The following is a 14,064-nucleotide window of genomic DNA, read 5'->3' on the forward strand; positions in this document are numbered from 1 at the left end:
AACTACCTGAGGTAAAGAGCTTCCCAGCAGACACTGCATTTTGATTATGGTCGAGCTTTGCCGGGTCAGACCGTTTTTGTGTATGATCTTTTAGTCAGATAATATGTTGACAGACCCTATTCGTCTTTTATTGGGAGTCTAGAAGTTGTATCGCCGATGCCACCGATCAACAATGAGGAGATAGCTCGATAATCGCAGCCAACAACAGCATAATTCACGTCTAGCTGCTAGCGCTAAATGATGGAATCCATACTTCCGTTCTGGTCTGTTGATTTGTCCTTTACGAGGTTTTGAAATAAAAATACATACATACATAAATTCACGCCTGTAATCCCCAATGGGATGGACAGAGCCAAAGGTAACGAGAAGATGACTTGTCTTTATTTTCATACATACATTACACACATACGTACATTATTATTATTATTATACATTGTTTTACGCGGTTATTATCATAATTAAAACACATAATGGCCCCGATTCCTGCAGACACCGCCTAATTTTATTTTAAGTTATATCCGTCATTTTCATATCCGTCGAAAAGGAAAGGGACGGATGATTCACAGCTCTTAATTTTAGGAAGAATGAGTAAATGAATGAATAACCCGGGCGAATCAAAAGGTACGTCGCTGGTATGCAATCCGTTTGACGTGCTGTCTACTTAACTGTGTCGGGTTATTGAAGGATGTAAAATTTTTAGACGGTTGGTTTAGATTTGTGCTTAAAATTGACGTGTGTTCCATAAATTTTATGCTTGTCGATTACCCGTCCCTTTCCTTTTCGGCGGATAAGAAAATGACAGATATAACTTAAAATAAAATTAGATGGTATTTACAGGAATTAGCACCAATATACTAATAACTACTACTAAATAGGTTGTCCATTGCTGTACAGCGAGGAAATGCGGCTAGTGTAATGGGCACCTTCGCGCCCGGATTAGTCAGGGGCGGGCTTTTTGACGAGTGCAGTAAATAGCATTATTTTTGTTAATTATTTATGTAATTTCGTGTTTAGTTAATGTAATTAAATTTGATTATATGTGTTCATTAAATAACTACTATACTTATATTACTATAATTATTACTTTATTTTCATTCTACGCTTTTTCGATGTATGTGACTCGTTGATGTCTTTTGTTAGTCAAAATAAACGATGACTTTAAATCCAATTCAAATCATGTCAGAGATATAAACAGGGGTCGATTTTATAATGATTTTTAATTTTACGTCATAGATCAATGTTCGACATTTCGTATTATGGCTGAGGAGAAGAAATTCCAAGAAAGATGGTCGAAAATTCTGACCTAGGGTTTCGTGCCCGCAGCTCTCGCAAAGCCGAGACGACCGTGTACAGTCATGTCATGAGCAATATAATGTACCCACTTTAGGACATTTAGTGAGACTTACAATTCAATTTGTCAAAAAAGTTAATGTGACGTGGTACCAAAGTGTATACATATTAATGCTCGTGACCGTTCACCGCCGGATTGTAATCCTCTCTACATGACATTTTCGATCCATCATTGTAATTCTTGTGATTTGTCCCCACCGGGACTCGAACCCGGGACCTCCGGATCGTGAGCCTAACGCTCAACCGCTGGACTACGGAGGTTCGTGTGTTGAAAACGCATAGAAGTTTTTTTAATGGCAAAAAATCATGTCACAGCATCTAACGAACCCACCGTACTGCGCACCTAATCAGCTATGCAGGCGCGCGGCGACTCTTGCGCATCCCCCTTCCCCCTTAATCCCCCTCACCCCCCAGCCTAACTATTTAATTCGGCCGCTTACCAAGATAATCGCGCCTTTGTCTTGCCCCCGTCATAAACACGTTGCGCCTCCCGACGTCGCTCGCGTTTCACTGACGGCCTTAAGGCATTTAAGGAATTAAAAGAATTCGCCTCAGCCTCTGATCCTATCTGGCCTTAGTTTAAATAAGGTTTTAAAAAAAGTAGTAAAAGTAGTTAGTTATGTGATGGAAATTTTGATTGTTTTGTTGTTTGGAAAAGGTACTTCGTTTTGTATTTTTTTGTTTCACGACTATATACGTACTGGGGTAGCCAGAGCTACATCCATTGTAAGACGAACTAAGTACCTACCCACACCTCACCGCGCTCTCTGTTAGAGCAACGTATCATCACTACATAGTATAAAACAAAGTCGCTTTTTCTGTCCCTATATCCCTATGTACGCTTAAATCTTTAAAACTACGCAACGGATTTCGATGCGGATTTTTTTAATATATAGAGTGATTCAAGAGGAAAGTTTATATGTATAATAACATCCATTATATAGTGGAGAAATACTGTTATTTTTGAGGTTTCTAATGTGATGTTGTAAATAATTTCATTTTTTCCTCAGCATTGCACCCGAGCAAAGCCGACGTACTAAAACTAAAAAATCTTATTTTAACAGCAGCATAGAATTTTCTTAGCAAGATGCGCCCACGCACACTAAATAAGGCGAGTGAACGAGACAACTGTCACTAGACATAATGACGTCATGATACTGATCTTAACCTGTGTATTGCATGTTATCATAATCATATTCGCGAGGCGGTTGATAGCTTATTTCAGATGCAGCTTTGTTCAGAAAACGTGTGACTTTCGGCCAAGTAGTTAATGCCATCTGCGGCAAATCTATAATAAATCACGTCAAAATAAAAAGGACTTGACGGCCTCCGTGGTTCAGTGGTTGAGCTTTCGCGACTCCGATGAACAAACCCCATAACCATCATGAGCGCATTTGGACCGGTACGACTCGCCGCTGCTGAACCGCGGGGGTTCGATTGCACGCAGTCACATACTGCCCGCGGAATTGGTGACTCGGGCCTGTCTCAAGTAGCTTATTTTTACTTATATTGTTTTCTTTCGAATCTGTTACTAATACTAGGTTAAGCTTTCTGTTACTAACATTCCGCCGGCGTGGTCGACGATTTCCCTCATTCAGCGCTTATCGCTATCGACCCACTAGGGTCGATTAATTCTTTCAAATATTTTTCCTCTCAGACGACGCCCTGAGCCGAGGTTCGCGCCCAACTGGGCACCCTCAGGCCTGTTGTCTTAAACGTTGTACCGGGTGAGAGCCTTCAGCGCTCCCCATTTGTCCGGCCAAGTAGTTAATGCCATCTGCGGCAAATCTACAATAAGTCACGTCAAAAGAAAAAAAAATGTTACTAACATAATATGGACTAGTTTTCGAAATAAATATTTTGAATTTGAATTTCAATAAATCGCTTTGTATTCCCTATCTCGGTAAAGACATTTCAAGCTGATCACCCGATAGCATCCCGCCTGTGTCCCTGAAAGGGTAGGCAGATGTGTACTCCTTCCTGTCCCATGTAATAGGGGGCAAGCTTATTGCCACGAACCAGGCACATATCCTGGAAACCACGTGATATAAATTATCTATAATCCAAAAATGAATTCAAAGTCATAAAGTCGGTTTTAGTGGTTTAGAGTTCGAACCAGGATTCGGACCCATTATTATTTTTTTGGCATTAACTACTTGGCCGGACAAATGGGGAGCGCTGAAGGCTCTCACCCGGTACAACGTCGGCTCAGGGCGTCGTCTGAGAGGAAAAATATTTGAAGAATGAATCGAGTCCGTCGACAGCGATAAGCGCTGATTGAGGGAAATCATCGATCACGCCGGCGGGGTCGGTATCGGGGTAACCGTCAAGTCCAATTAGGATTTAAAACAGCCTATCTAAAGCCAAAAGGTCAGCCCAGTGGGTGTAGGTATAAAATCAGTTGTTATTGTTTCTGTTTTAGGTCCGATCAGGGACATTATAATAGCAATCTTCTGAGTCAGGTGCGCCCACGCACTTTATCTTCCGAATGAATAAAATTGTTTTTACATTGTAACTATCTTCAATAGGGCTAATAAAGTAAAGGTTTGATGAGCATTGTTTGACTACAATAGTAATGATAGCCGGTAGTAATATTAGTCGCTCTTTTAGAAGGAAATATTTAAGGTGAAAACGTGGGTTTGGGTGGGAGGTGTTACGCGTATTATACAGGGTGTTAGTGACATTATTATACAGTGTGTTGAGTGTGACTGCCATAAAAACGTCCCAGTTGGTAGGCTTGCCTCTCACTTTGAGGTCGCAGGTTCGAATCCAGCACAGGCCTAAACCAATGATCGTCGACTTTGTTTTCGAATTCACATTTGGATCATAAATGATTATCACGTGCTCAGCGGTGAAGGAAAACCTCGTAATAAAACCCACATTCCCGAGAAATGCATTTTCGGAGGTATGTTACCTAATCTGTATTGGGCTGGTTTTCCCTTCGCGTGTTGGAAGGTTACACGGGCAGTCGCTTCTGTAAAAAATCGGACTTGTCAAATCTTCAGGTTAGGTAAGCGGACCCTGTGAGAAACGGGATAACGCTAGGGAGATGATGGGCCTTATTTTTGAATCGGTCGCCTTCAACTCGCGTACGAAAATATATATACCAGTCTCATCTTGCAAATGATAAGTCGCGATGTGATATGTGAAATGGATATACTGTAGAATGTGAATTGAAAGCGAACGATTCAAAAATAAGTACCGTTTCCGTACCGTACCGTAGTAAGGTGGAAGTTAGTGATTATTTAGAAGATATGAATGCATGGGATTAACTGTCTGAGAACTGATATCAGGCAGCTAAATTACTCAATTGTATAACAATATTTTATGTTTATTTTAAAAGAACGTCTAGAGCCCTGTGCCCAAGTTTTTCTTGCAGCTTCTTTTCCCCGGCTATACAGGTTATGAGAAGCTGCAGTAGTTTTAGGCGGATGAGACGTTCGTTATGTAAAAATTGACGATTCAAAGTGTAACTATGTTACCTATTGAATAAAGACATTTTTGCATTGTTTTAGGTTTACGCGGTTATTATCATAATTAAAACACATAATAATGGGTTCTTACCGCGTTTAAATCAGGGATATGAGACTCCCGTCAAGAACCCGTTATTATGTGAATTTGAATTGAATTTAAAACGAAAACATCTCGTGCGAAACACCTGCATCACTCGAATGCAATCTGAAGAAAGTCCAACCGACCCTCGTGCAATAAATTACCTTGCAGTTTCTCCTTGACCTTGATCCTCATATACATAAACATTAGACAAACAGACAGACAGGATCTAATACTCGTTTCCCCGTGTTTGTATTCCTCGCTGCCTCAGAGTACGTGAGGTGTGTTTTAAATGGTGATACTGCACGTTGTATGGCATTTTACAGTAATGAGTTGGTTGTTAAATGGATAATGAGTTGTAACTGTACAGTGTTATAGCTTAGGGTGGTATTAATTACCCAAATCCCCTGGTAGTTGCGGCTTCCGAGTACATTCCGCTTGGGGACGGTACTGAAAAGTATCGGCGTCCGAAGGACGTAATATACGATCCCGACGACCCGATCACTCTAGCCATAGAGGCAGCCAATCAGCTCGCGACATCAAACACTTCAGGTCCCCGATACCGACCCCGCCGGCGTGGTTGACGATTTCCCTCATTCAGTGCTTATCGCTATCGACCCACTAGGGTCGATTAATTCTTTCAAATATTTTTCCTCTCAGACGACGCCCTGAGCCGAGGTTCGCGCCCAACTGGGCACCCTCAGGCCTGTTGTCTTAAATGTTGTACCGGGTGAGAGCCTTCAGCGCTCCCCATTTGTCCGGCCAAGTAGTTAATGCCATCTGCGGCAAATCTACAATAAGTCACGCCAAAAAAAAAGATGGTATTAATAAACTAATCTCAGCTTCGAGACTGCCCTCAAGATCATGTCAATGTGACAGTTCTTACATAAAAACAGGGACTTGAGCATGATCTTGAGGGCAGTATCAGCTAATCTCAGCTGCAGCAATTTATTAATACCACCCTTAGAGTTAATAGCGGGTCCTTTCTGTTGTTTTGAGATAGGATAGTATTTAATGACAGAAAAGTTCGAGTACTATCAAGTAACGAATTACAATGCGCGCGCGCGCGTTCTACTTAATTATAGTGATTGATTTTCCTAGGTATATCGAAAAGGAGTTACAGAAAGTTCGATGAACTAATCCAATTGAGATATAGCCGAGAGCTTATGAAACAAATCACACTCGAAATATGATTTGCCAATCTATAAGTATATAATGTAGTCTGAGTTCTTAGCCATCATAATGGAAAGTACATGACTGTCATAAAACCTACACTGGAATAAAAAGAGAACATTTTACGCTATTTAATTTCTGTATAGGAAACGATTTAATTCTCTCGTCTTAATTGAGATAGGAGAAAATTGATGGTTCGTTTCTATTTTTCAAATAACTATTTTATCACGTTATCGGTTTTAATAGGTAGCTATTAACTGGTTTAATGCGAAGTTAATGTCTGTTACGAATGAATCAAAACAGAACAACACTAAAGTACCTACTTTCTTACATCTAAATTCAAATTCTGATATGTTGATGATGAACATGGAAATTATCATACGTTTGTATTTGGAAATGCCTTATTGTAGATTTGCCGCAACTTGGCCAACTAATTTCATCCAGTAAAAAAATACAACAGGAGGGTTAAACAGGCCACATCGAAACAATTCATCTAAAAAAGCAAAATTGCAATTTGACATTTGCGCATATAAAAGTAAGTGCGCAATGCAAATAAATGTCAAATAGCATAATTGCTTTCTCATTCAAATTTTATGAGAAATGTCCTGAAATACTTGAGTCCTAATTCTAAACTATATTGTAAATTCATATCATTTTATTTTTATTTTATTCTACTTTAATTTCAAATTTTAGTCATATAGACTGCTTTGTTAATTTAATTACTACACTTAATACACTTTAATTGACATATTATATATAAGTCTTAATTTATTTTTTCTTCCTCAATAACCTGTATTAATTTCTTTTTTCTTTCCTTTTTCTAACATTTTTATTATTTAGTTTCAATTATTATATTTCAATTGACATGAATAATAATGATGTATGTAGTGTGATGTAGTATATAATAAATAAATAATTAGGTGAATTACTTCGATGTGGCACTTTAACCCCCTAGGTCTGAGGGTAACCAGTTGGATGCAAACCTCGGATCAGGGTCATATGAGAGGATTATATCTCTATTTCAAAGATCAATCGACCTAATGAGCCGATAGCGATAAGCGTCGCCGTGTCGGCGTGGAAATCGTCAACCACGACGGCGGGGTAGGTATTGGGATAAATGCGACGATTGCCGAGGGAAATTTAAAAAAAATAGCAGTAGTATTGCACGTATGCAGGCCACCATGACTCTTAGCCCCACCTATTCGCCACGTGCTTCCTGTGGCACGGTCGTTAAAATAGTTTATCTTTAATTTGCGGGGAAAAAAAGGAAGCTTTCTTTCCTGACCTCTTTCATTGACATTTCATTTTATTGCCTACAAATACAATACAAATATACTTTATTGTACCAAAAGAAATAATTACAAAAGACTCTTAACTAGGTACATGGCACATGGCGGCCTTATCGCTTAAAGCGACTTCTTCCAGACAACCATAAGGTGAGGAAAAATGTAAAAATGTAAACTGAAAGATTGCGGGTACAAACTATAAGTACAACTTACCGATAAATACAAGCAATTAAATAATACAGGGTGTTAGTGACATCGTAACGAAAACTTTGAGGGATGATTCAGGCCATGATTATGAGTTGATATCAAGTGGAGTTTTCCGTCGCAAAAGTATGGAACGGAAAATAATTTAAATAAGCTCTAAAATTTTCATGACTTCTCCGACAGGAAATTCCACTTGATATCGACTCAGAATCATGGTCTGAATCATCCCCTTCAGTATTCGTTACAGTGTCACTAACACCCATATCTACTTGTATGGCTACTGTATGTACGTGTATGGGGTGTAAGTGACATCGTAACGAATACTGAGAGGGATGATTCAGCTGATTATTCTGAGTTAATATCAAGTGGAATTTTCCATCGCAAAAGTATAGAATTGAAAATAATTTAAAAAAATAACATGAATTTTGCGACGGAAAATTCCACTTGATATTAACTCAGAATCATGGTCTGAATCATTCCTCTGAGTATTCGTTACGATGTCACTAACACCCGTTATATTATAACATATATACAAATATATATAAGTACCGAACTTACATATACCTATTATATATACCTATTGGCTACTGTGTGTATTGATACATAAACTCACACCCATAATACCTAATGGGGTGGAGATCCACAAGTAATCAAGACTTGCAGCCATTGTTGATACCAAGTTCTAAGACGGATGACATCCGTAAACGCGCTCGGTCTGCGATTGTTAAAGTTAAGCAACTTTCGCAAAGGCCGGTCATAGGATCGGTGACCACGAAAAAAAAGTTTTAATCTGGATGGGAGTCTCATATCCCTGATTTTAATGCGGTAAAATCCCGGTAAGTATTATGTGTTGTAATTAAGAACAATAGTTATGGGTGGTTGATCCCTTGTCACAATAAGGTTCATCACATTGTGATGAACTTTTTTTTCGTGGTCACCGATCCTTTGACCGGCCTTTGCGAAAGTTGCTTAACTTTAACAATCGCAGACCGAGCGCGTTTACCGCTGCGCCACCGAGCTTCTCACACATTTACTTACTTATATATAATATAATAACAAAACACACTTATATTAATTTTACAAGTAAAAGGCGCGGAGGCGAAGTGCACAGTGGACAAACCTGACCAGTGAGTGACCAGAGGGCCTGAGGTCACTTTCCCTCCGATCTACAGATAACGTCGACCATCTTCATTGATAACCTGCGCGCCGCATAGACTATAGACACGCAGATGTGCTGTTAGGTACAATGTTGGGAGTTGACGACTTGAAAATAGATACCTTTGATATTTCAAAGGTATCTATTTAAAAAAAAAAATCTTATTTAAAATATTAAATAAGTAGTTGGTGGATGGTGAATTCTTAAATGTTGTTTTATTATTGTTTATGATTTTTTGGATGGTAGAAGTTCTATTTAAGTCTGAGGTTGGAATAAATGGACGTGTGACAAAATTTTAGTGGGTAAGTTTGAAAACTAAATTTCATAATTTGATTGCATCGCATTCACAAATAAATTAAGTACCTACGTACCTTCCTTTCCTAGATGTTTTAAAAGCCCATTTCCTCGCAAATTTTATGTTATTCAGATATTTAACTACTTGAGACTTGAGTTGAGACCTCATAAATTAAACTGAGATTGAGCTTGTGTTTAGGTAGGTTAGAAGGTATGTGTTAGTTTTTCCTAGATTTTTCTTCCATACATTGCAAGTTCATGGAAAGTACAGTGTAGGCAGAGTACTGTCCCAATCACGTCTGCGCACCTGTTCTGTGCGCGCGCGGCCGCTTTCCACGCAGCGCTTGCGCATAACGGAGCGGCCGACCGTCGCTTGCGCACGTCACCCGATACCGACACCGCGCGCGAGTGAGTGACAAACAAATACCCAACCTGTGCCCACTGTGCGTGTTGTGACATAAATAACAAGTGTTTATCATCGTGTGATCATTAATATATCACAGGTAAGTCTGCTTTTACACTTAAAAAGGAATTTCAAACGTATTTGTTTCAAGATTCGGTCCCTTTGATCCGAGATTATCCGTAATACTAGAACTTAGAAATGTAATACCGCATATTAGTAAATGCCCTTTAGTTTCTATGGGAAACGTTTAAGTTTACAGGCGATGAGATAAAGTTAATTAACGGTTAGTCTGGTCTCGATGTTAACTGTACCGCTGACTTGTAGCTTCTAATAACATTAAAGACTAGTAGATTAATTATACCTACTACGATTGGATTTGGTAATACTTATATCGTCACTGGAAAGGCAAAATTACGTAAGCGCCAAAAGGCCATTTCGAGAAAAAGCCGTTTAAAGTTTCATTTTTTCGTTTTTTTATCATAACTTTTTACCCAATTATCCAATTTAGATGATGTCAATGTAAGGTTACATTGTTTTTTAATTTTCTATGTCCAGCAATACATATCATAACTGTTGGATTGCTATTTTAGGATATAGTGGCGCTTAAGTAAAAATGACTTCAGTTTACAGTAAAGCAAATTTACTTAACCGCCATCTGGTTAAAATATTATTTGGAAGCAAAATTACTTACAGCTCTTACGACAATGCATACGAGAACGACAATATTTCTTTAAATATAATAATACTGTAATGTTAGCGGAGTAAAAGTTACTGTAACGACTTTTACACATCTGCTTTCATTATGTGAAAATTGCGTAAAAAGTGATCGATTGATTATGTCAGTTCACCAAAGATTCTTTAAAGTAAGTTTTTGTAATATCTTACATGGGTAAAAAGACGTAAGAGACAAATAATTATTCTTAATACCTCCTTAAATTACTTATTACTTCAATTGATTTATAAAAATAGCTATTAAAATACTGAAGTGCCAGAAATAAAGTTTCATAAAATATAAATAATAGCGTACAACCCGTTATCTGTTTGTAAAAGTTTCTTTTTAACACTTTCAAAGACAGAACGTATACCGACGTTCTGATTCCAAGGTGTCATACTACTTATTATGAACCACCAATGACCCATGGTCTCTGTCCGTGAAAGGGTTAAACGGTTTTATTTAGCTAAACCCGTACGGTATTTATTTGTATCAAAATTAGAAATTGCAATTTAAGTACCTTCCTGTTGTCAGATTGATCTGAAATTTGGTACACACCTTTAATTCCGATGTCAGTACAATATAATAAAATCAATAACATTATAAATCTAAGATGGCAGCCGGTACATAATGGGGGATTACATATTTTTCCAAACCCCCTCAATATGGGTATCAAATGAAATAGCTACACAAGTAGAATACTGTGATTATGTCAAAATTTAAAATCCAAGATGGCCGCCGTTCCAAAATAGCGGACTAGGTACATATTTTTCCACAACCCCCTCAATATGGGTATCAAATGATAGGACTACACTAGTAGAATACTGTCATTATGTCAAAATTTCAAATCCAAGATGGACGATATTACAAAATGACTGAAAGAAGGATGTTGCCCTTAATTTTGTCATTGGCATCCACCGTTCATAATATGCAGGGCAGCACAGTGGATCGCTGGGTATTGATGCCGCCGACGAACTGGCAAGGAGAGGATGCCGATACCTTTCAGTCAGTTACGCTCGTGGCTACGGGACCATACCCAGCAACTACACAACGACAGATGGGCACAGCTGCCCACATGCAGACAGTCGAAGGATATCATGCCTATGATATCCAATTCACTCGCCGACTGCTTCGCTTAAACCGCAATGACCTCCGAATAGTAGTGGGCAGTATAACGGGTCACTGCCCACTCAACAAGCACCTATTTAACTTAGGGATAACGGACAGCCCACTTTGCAGAGGCTGTCTAGACGCAGAAGAAACTGCCCCCCCCATGTAATCCTGGAATGCACGGGAGTGTCAGCACAACGGGTAAAAATCCTCAAAGGAATGGGGTCGCTCCGCGAAACCTGTGAAATCCCCAGGAGGCTTCTGAGCTTCTGGAAGGAGATAGGTTGGCTTACGTAGTCAACAATTACACGCATAATGGGCCACCTTAGAGTCTAAATGCGGAAAACAGAGCCCACTAACATAACATAACATATGCAGGGCAGCACAGTCGACCATGCAGTAGTATATTTGGGCTCAAAATTGTTTGAATTAGGACAAGCATACGTGCCTCTAAGTCAAGTCAAGTCTCTGGAAGGGTCAAGTCTTTTTAATTCCTCAATATTTTTTTAATTCCTCAATAATTCCCCTTATTGTTTTTCAAAGTATTTACCACGAAGTTTAATACACTTTTCCATTCGCTCGAACCAGGTATTATTTAACATTTATTCCACTCCAAAGTAGAGGTGTTCAAAATGGCTGACTTGAAAGCGTTGGCCGCTTCTTCACCGCACTGGAACCTTTGACCGCGAAGAGTTTCTTTTTTATTTTAGGAAATGTAAAGAAATCATTGGAGCTTAGGTCAGGACTGTATGGAGGATGGTCAAGAATTTCAACGTTTTCCTGCTTCAAATAATCGTTTGACGAGCGGTGTGTGAGCTTGCGTTGTCATGGTGTAGCATCCTGCACCCCTGCGCATCATCATGCGTCGCTTTGGGTTAGATTTTCGAAGTTCGACGATGACTTGTGGTAAACAAATTGAGGTATACCAATCCGCATTAACCGTCCAACGATCTTCAAGTGCAATTGTCGCAACATGACCGATTTTCTCCACGAAGGTAGCCACCATCTTCTTTGAAGTGCTTCGAGAGCGAACAACTTTAGTCGGCTTTGACTCGTTTTGGAAGACCCAAACTGTGGATTGTTGTTTGGAATCAGGATAATAGCATAAATCCAAGATTCGTTATCACTGATGATGTGGTACACGTGATTTGACTCTCCTCGGTTGAACCTCTGAAGAGTTTTCTTACACCATCTGACGCGGGCTACCTTATGATCGTCAGAAAATGCGGGATGTAACGGCAAACTAGTTTCCTCACACCAAGTGCCTCATGCAATATCGTTTAAATGGTTGTCCCTGAAATGCCTAATAAAGACAACTAATCCTCAAAAATCGTCATGTGACATACCGAGAATAGAGATTCATTTTCGGACGTGACCTGACAGATTCAAACCAACGCTGTGACTAAACAATTGCATTAATCCTAATGATTTCAATTGTTTTGATATTCGAAATTCCAACAAATTTGAATTTTGAGTTCTCAATTCAAAATTGGCGCTAAATATGCAAATGACAGAACTTAAAAAGTATAAAAAAGTCGGTTTTTCTGTCCCTATATCCCTATGTACGCTTAAATCTTTAAAATTGCGCAACGGATTTTGATGCAATTTTCTTTAATAGATAGAGTGATTCAAGAGGAAAGTTTATAGGTATGTATAATAACATCCAATAAATAGTGTAGAAATACTGTTATTTTTGAGGATTTTAATGTGATGTCGTAAATAATTTCATTTTTCCTCAGCATTGCACTCGAGCAAAGCCGGGCGGGTCGCTAATAAATTATAAAATCAATTCTAAAATAGTTTTACTTTTAGATCTATTGTTAAAAAATAACTTCCTGGGAAACTTACTGCTAGCCCACAAACTTGCTTAATAACAGCACAAAAATGCGAAGGCAAATTTACGTACCCGCCTTACTTATTCTAAATACTGTAAGTCAAAATTACTTATTCGCCATTCACTGCATAAACATGCTAAGACATTTTTTTCTTATACGCCTTACTTATTTTAAAAGCTGTAAATAAAAATGACTTATAAATAGTCTATTTTTTATTTTCAGTAGTCCAAAATTACTAATAAAATGATACTTTTCAAACTATAGAATGCCAAATTTACTTAAAGTTAATATGTAGTTATTATATAGGAACACAATATTACTTATACACCAGTCACGAAAAAAACACCAAAATCTTGTCGTTTAAGAAACTGGAATTGAAAAAAGTCAACTATTTTTAAATTTACGTAAGCGCCAAAAAAGTGCTCATATCGCAATGCTACCCAGACAGATCGACGCAGAATGAAACGCTGATTCCGAATATATAAAAAACCCAAAATACCTATTTTGGCGCTTACGTAATTTTGCCTTTCCAGTGACGATATTATCATTTGTTTTTTTATCAAAAGTAAGGGATTTAAAACACGTGGTCGTAAATGTAAGTTTGTAACTTTTCCCGCGATTTTGCTCGAGTGAAGGTGGATCGAGAGATAACAGTAAACTTGCCGGATAGTTACTTGAGCGAGTTACTACTACGCTCGTAATCTAGTTAAAGCGTTTTATAATAGATTGCAGAATCGAACTTATTATAAAATAAGAACTTATTATTAAAGGTGCTTTTTATAATTATAAAATATTAAAGTTTAGTAAAGTAGTCTTGGTAGATAATCAATTAATAATTCGGAAAATTGAAACAAAACAATAAATTAAACGCAATGAGCTCTTATTGGTTTGTAGAAATTTCTTCCAGGAAACAGCAATAGTACGATTTTTGAATCATAATTGAATCTAAAACTGGTAGGTAGGTACCTATATACCTACAATTTTCCGAA

At 38.3% G+C, this 14,064-nt stretch overlaps 1 protein-coding gene across 2 annotated transcripts in view; it reads left to right on the forward strand.

The window, feature by feature from the left end:
- Positions 1-9,380: 9,380 nt before the first annotated feature.
- Positions 9,381-14,064, forward strand: part of LOC126373544 (uncharacterized) — a 214,569-nt gene continuing 209,885 nt past the window's right edge. For both annotated transcript variants that reach the window (XR_007567327.1, XM_050019668.1), the window contains exon 1: positions 9,381-9,518. The gene's annotated coding sequence lies outside the window, so the exon portion shown is untranslated. The remainder of the gene's footprint in view (positions 9,519-14,064) is intronic.

Source organism: Pectinophora gossypiella, chromosome 2, assembly GCF_024362695.1.
Source record: "Pectinophora gossypiella chromosome 2, ilPecGoss1.1, whole genome shotgun sequence".
NCBI lineage: Eukaryota > Metazoa > Arthropoda > Insecta > Lepidoptera > Gelechiidae > Pectinophora > Pectinophora gossypiella.